Source organism: Choloepus didactylus, chromosome 6, assembly GCF_015220235.1.
Source record: "Choloepus didactylus isolate mChoDid1 chromosome 6, mChoDid1.pri, whole genome shotgun sequence".
In the NCBI taxonomy this organism is placed as follows: Eukaryota; Metazoa; Chordata; class Mammalia; order Pilosa; family Megalonychidae; genus Choloepus; species Choloepus didactylus.
In genome coordinates, this window is record NC_051312.1 from 140,533,486 (window position 1) to 140,539,706 (window position 6,221).

At 38.6% G+C, this 6,221-nt stretch overlaps 1 pseudogene; it reads right to left on the reverse strand.

Annotated features, from left to right (window-relative positions):
• Window positions 1-1,289: 1,289 nt before the first annotated feature.
• Window positions 1,290-2,250, reverse strand: LOC119537757 (annotated as a pseudogene).
• Between the last annotated feature and the right edge of the window lie 3,971 nt (window positions 2,251-6,221).

Genomic DNA, 6,221 nt, shown 5'->3' on the forward strand with positions numbered 1-6,221 from the left:
CATCTATGATTCACATATTTTCACCTAAGTTACCAAGAATTTAGATTTTCATGATATATCCCTTATTTTATGTCTTTATCAGTTTGTGAAATTTAAAACAATGTGCTTTAGAACAAAATTCAAACCACACAATTTTAAGCTATTTAACCAGGCAATTTAATGGATATGGGGCAAAAAAGGATAGAAGCAGATACTAGGTGTTCAAATTCTCCTTGGGAAATAAGAGTTTAAAAAAGTTATGATGGTGAGATAAATATCATAATACATGTAAATATCTTATCCTTTGCTTTCACAGTAATAATAGTAATCAGATTTAAGTAATGTTTCCACCATGCATTATTATATTTTAAGGCTATTTTTAAACACTAATGTTTTCAAACTTTCAAAATTCATGGAACCTATAGGAATTAAAGACATGCTTAACTACATTCTCAGACTGAAATACCCTGTGAAGAGCATCTTTCCCTAATCTGATTGAAAGTAGTGGCAGACAATTCCTTTTCTGCATGTCACACAAAACAAGAAGATTCTGAAAGCCCAATTTTCTACAGTTTTTATTTATCATGAATAACTCTGATATTTTGTTTTAAAAAGAAATAATTAATAACATGAAATATAATAGCTTTTAAAGTCCACATGACTAGGAAAATTGTGACATGACTCACCCGGGAGGCTTGTCCACAAGCTCCTCAGCATCACCATCACTGGAAATGATCACTAAAATAAACTAGATTGTGATTAAATCTTTCTTTGTGGCTGACCCTGTTTGACCTCCTCTGAAATCAAACCTCTCTGAGGACATGTGCATAACTCGAGTTTGACAATCCCTTCTCTGCTATAGCCACTTTGGCTGAGGGCATTATTTGAAAGACGACCCCACCTTTAGGCTCATTCTGAAACAAATCTCCAGAATTTCTCTCCATTCTTTCACAATCTCCTTTCTCCTTTCTTTTCTTTCATTCTTTCACTGTGTTTTGCAACATTAGCTATGTGAACTCAATCAAGACACATAATTATTTCATCAACTAGAGAACAGGATGAGAAGACTTATCTTTCAGGAGTATTTGTAAAGAATGTGACACACATTATGGATCACAATTAACTTTTTCTTTAAGAAATAAAATGGATAAATAAAATGTACATATTAAAAGAACAAACGGTCACAGTGAAAAATGAGGAAAGACATTAGAGTGAAAATTCTTCAAAGAAGACTTTAAATGAAAAGAAGAGATGCAAAAGAAAACAGAAGATGAGGAGTGGCCAGAAGAACACAGCAATGGAGACAGGGACTAAGGCAGCACCACTGGTCCTGCTCTATTTGTTATTTTCTGCAGGGTTTTCTTCAGAGCAAGTTTCACGTCCTTGTTCCTCAAGCTATAGATGAGGGGGTTCAGCATGGGCACTACATTGGTATAAAGCACTGAGAAAAACTTCTCCTGTCCCAAGGACCCAGCAGATGTTGGCTTGATGTGAGTGAGAAGCCCAGATCCATAGAAAAGTCCAACTGTTATTAAGTGGGAACCACAGGTGCTAAAGGCTTTGGACCAGCCTGTAGCTGACGACATTTGAAGGATATTGAAAAGAATCAGAACATAAGATATACAGATAATGACACTAGAAAATATGATAACTGTACCCACAATAATGGAAGCCACAAGTTCACTGGCATAGGAGCTGCTACATACAGGAGAGCTGGAGAAGGGGTAAGATGTCACACATATAGTGGTTGATTATGTTGGAATCACAAAATGTCAGCCTGATCTTGCACCCTGTGTGAGTCATAGCACCAGCAAACCCCATCACATATGAACCAGACATCAGCAGAGAACACACCTGAGGGGACATGACAGTGTACAGCAGGGGCTTACAGATGGCCACATAGCAATCATAGGCCATGGCTGTCAGCACATAGCACTCAGAGCTGACAAAGAAGCAGAAGAAAAATAGCTGAGCCATGCATCCTGCAAAGGAGATGATGTTCCTCTCTGAATTAAAGCTCATCAGCATTTTGGGGGTAAAGACAAATGAATAGCAGAGATCAATGAAGGACAGATTCAAGAGGAAAAAATACATCGGAGTGTGAAGGTGGGAATTCAGGCAAATAAGGTTAAGTAAAATTAAATTCCCCACCACAGTGACCACAAAGTTCACCAAAAACAGAAAAAACAAGGGCAGCTGGAGCTCAGATCGGTCTGTTAATCCCATAAGAATAAACTGAGTCACTGAAGAGACATTTTCCACAGCCATTCACTTCAAGGCATTAGCTGTAGGAACAGGGTAAAGCTGATTTTAGTGATGTGCCCTCAGTCTTGGTCTGCAGAGGGAGATGTGGATCTGCTCGACTAAAAGATCAAGGTTGCCTGAAGACACACTGGAAGGCATTCAGGTACTTGACATCCTGAGTGGCTTCCCCAGGCCTGAGAGTCCACACTGTTTGTCCCTCTTCTCTCTATCCCCACTCAGTTTCTGGGACACTGTGCAGAGGAGAGTGCTGGTAGACCTCCTAATGGCTCAGCACTTCCTCCCTCGGACACGGGCTTCTCCCAGTCTCACATGAAGGTCTGGAGTGCTCTCTAGAATCCTTGACTTACGTTGTGGTGGGTTTGGAAAAAAATTACTAAGTCAGAGAAGACTCCTTTACCTGGAGACCTCAGTGTTGCTGGGGCTTGAGGGTCCTTTGTCTCCACTTTCTTGAGGCTGACAAAGTCTCTGATGATGAAGAAGACATCAGCCATCAGCACTGCCCTCAGTCTTCAACATTCTAGAAGAGGTATTTTAGGGGAAGACACTTTAATTTCTAATTTTGAATTTGTCTTTTTCACCTGCAAAGAGGAAACCAACAACCTCATATGAGCCTCACAAACAATCAGCTGGCCTCAATGGGAATGAACTTCTTGTCTGGTATTTCTGGTGAAATTGCTCAGGAATACAGAAAATTATCCTCTTCCACATGATTTCCTCAAAGGTAGATAAGTCTCTTGAGGGTAGAAATTACTGAGCCTGTGTTTACGTCCTGTATCATAAGGCAGGATCCTCTGGGACTCAGTGTTCCATTAAGCTTATATTTCAGGTAAGGAATTCCTAATCCCCAGTGCAAAGAACTTATGGCCCTCCTAGCCACTCCCCTCAGTATCCCCTGGACCCAAGCATCTCCAAAGAAAGTCCTGTGGCAGAGTCACTTGCCATTTCTAGTACTTGCCTACAAGGCACTGGGATTACATGAATAAAATATTAGATTATTGCTTTAACATTATATATGATTGTGTATTTCAACTCAATAAAATGATGTGATGAAGTTGTTAGACTGAGTTTAAAGCACACTTCTCCATACCCTGTGAGATTTTAGATTAGTTTTGGAACTCCTCTGAGCCTTTCATCTCTCTACAAAATGAGGCTAAAGAAGAATCATCTCATACTGTGGTTGTGGGTATGAAATGAGTTAATTCACATAAAGTATTTGGACTAGTCTGGCAAATGAAAAGAGCCTCACAACTCTTAAAATCCATTTCCTTTCTCCTCTGCCACATTCATATATGTACAGAGATTCTGAACCAGGACACTACATGCATTTTGGACATGGAAATTCTTTGTTGTGGTGAGCTGTGTATTTTATGATGGACAGCATCCCTGGCATCTACCCATTAGATACCAGTACCCAGCCCTCCACCCCCAATTTCCCCCAATCTGAAAATAAAAGTGCCTGGATATTAGGGTCAGATATTTGTATTGCCCCTTGGAGTCAAACTGACTAAGTTTGAGAAGCTCTGTTCTAAATATGTAGCTTTAACATCTGTACTACCTCTGGACAGTTCTATTTTATTTCTGATTCCTCAAACTCAAATTACCCCCCCAAACTGAGCATTTTTCTTATGATTCTCATCATGACTTCATCCTTGACTATCATTTTCTAAATTTTCTTCACCACTACCCAGGCTACCAATCCAGAAAGCAAGATATCACCCAATGCTCCTCCTTTTCACTCACCGTCATCAAGTCTCTGAGTCTTGAATTATCTGTTTCCTTTAATTCCTTCTTTAAACTTTCATTTGTCAGATGTTGGAAGCTGGAATTTCTTCTTTTTGAACTTTATTTTCTCCTCTATTTTCCATTTTTAGTCTCTTCTGCAGGTGATAATCCCAACTTTGTCTTTGAGGACTTTTATTGATATTTATTCTTTTTTCTATCATTTTAGTATTCGGTACTACATTTTAGTCCTTTTATGATACCTTTCCTTGACGTTTTCTTTCCTTTGCATTGTCTCTTTCTTTACAATTGCATTTATATGATCAAGTTTGTTTATTTTATTTTAGAGCTTCTTTTTAAATGTCTCAGCCAAGTTGCCCACACATTAACATTTAGGATTGTGGTTCAAAATCTAACTGGCATCTCTATGTGGGTGCTCAATGCTTGTGAATTTTGAGACTCACTAAGATAGTGAACTCTAAGTGGCAATGCCATCAGGTTCTATCATTGGCCGGTCTGATGACCCACAGATTGTCTTCCCATCTGCCTGAAGGATATAAGCCTGACTTGTGGATACACAAGTGGAGCTGAATAGGGGAAGAAAGCTCAGGGTGTGAACACTTATTATGCAAATCTTAAACCTAATTTCCCTTCCTCAATATACGCATAGTAACCTAAATTAGAGTCTTTGCATTTTACTTTCTTTAAATTATAAACCTATAGTCTTTTCAAAGCTGCACAGAGTGGTAGAGGAGATCTGAGAGTCAAATTACTTATTAAAAAGACTATCAAGCATTTCTCTTATTTTGTCTCCTTTGTCACCACTACATACAAAGGTTCATGTACCACCTAATCTGAGCACATGAGAGATTATATAGCATAAACTAGGTATTACCCTGGTTTTCTCCAATTATTTCCTAAGGTCATTTTCATGAGTATGCTAAATTAGATACTGCTCATTTATTTACTTTGCCCTAGCGAGTTAATGTAATTGTTAAATGCTTTTCTATAGTGTTACTGAGTTTAGGAAGGAACACAAAGTACTTATGTTAAATCTGCCATCTTTAGCCAGAGACTTCTGGTTGCATTTCTATGGTGACAGTGAATATACACTTAGTAGAGATGAGAGATTACAGATCCAAGTACATAGAGTACTTTTGTTCACAGAGTAGGTTGTATATGAAGCCTAAAACCCTGCTGATAGTCACTATTTAATTCAGAGTATTTACTGATTCATTTTATTACATGAACAATTTGAACACTAGGCTGTGAGACATGGTGAAAGCAAACCTAAATGAGATAAAGGCTCTGCCCCTAGGATTTAGCATTCTAATTATACAGATAATCAAGAATACTGAGACTAGCAACACTCTTTTCTATTGATAACTGATCATACTGCTAAACTCTTCATATATTCTCCGTTTCATGCTAATAAACCTCCTCTGAACAAAGCATACCTGCTGCACCTATGAGAAAACAAAAGCTGGGAGGGAGTAAACTGTTTCCAGGTCAAAGAATGCTTCATACTTTGGTCTTTCTGAATTCAAAACATATTTCTTGACCATGGCATTATGGACAGTTAGATGGTGTTCTGAGTTGCTAATGCTGCCCTTTTGCAAAACACCAGAAATGGACTGGCTTTTATAAAGGGGGTTTATTTGGTTACAAAGTTACAGCCATAAGGCCATAAAGTGCCAAAGGTAAGGCATCAACAATAGGGTACCTTCACTGAAGGATGGCCATTGGCATCCAGAAAACCTCTGTTAGCTTGGAAGGCACATGGCTAGCATCTGTTTGCTCCCAGGTTGTGTTTCAAAATGGCATTCTCCAAAATGTTGCTCTTAGGACATTTTGTCCTCTTAGCTGCAGCTCCTCTTCAAAATGTCACTCTCAGTTGCTCTCTGAGATCCTTCTGTCTGTGAGCTCTTTTTATATGGTTCCAGTGATTTAATTCAGACCCACCCTAAGTGGATGGTGTAACACCTCCTTGAAAATTATCCAATCAAAGATCTCGCACACAATTGACTGAGTCATATCTCCATGGAAACACTCAATCAATAGGTTCCAACCTAATCAACACTAATATGTCTGCCCCCTCAAGATTTCATCAAAGAACATGGCATTTTTGGGGGATGTAATACATCCAAACCAGCATAGATGGTATGTTATCCTGCAGTTTTGTACAAAGTACTTTGAAGATTTTTTCTGTATGAATGAGAGAAATCCAATTTAGTCAAACTAAGTCTACACTAAAAAGG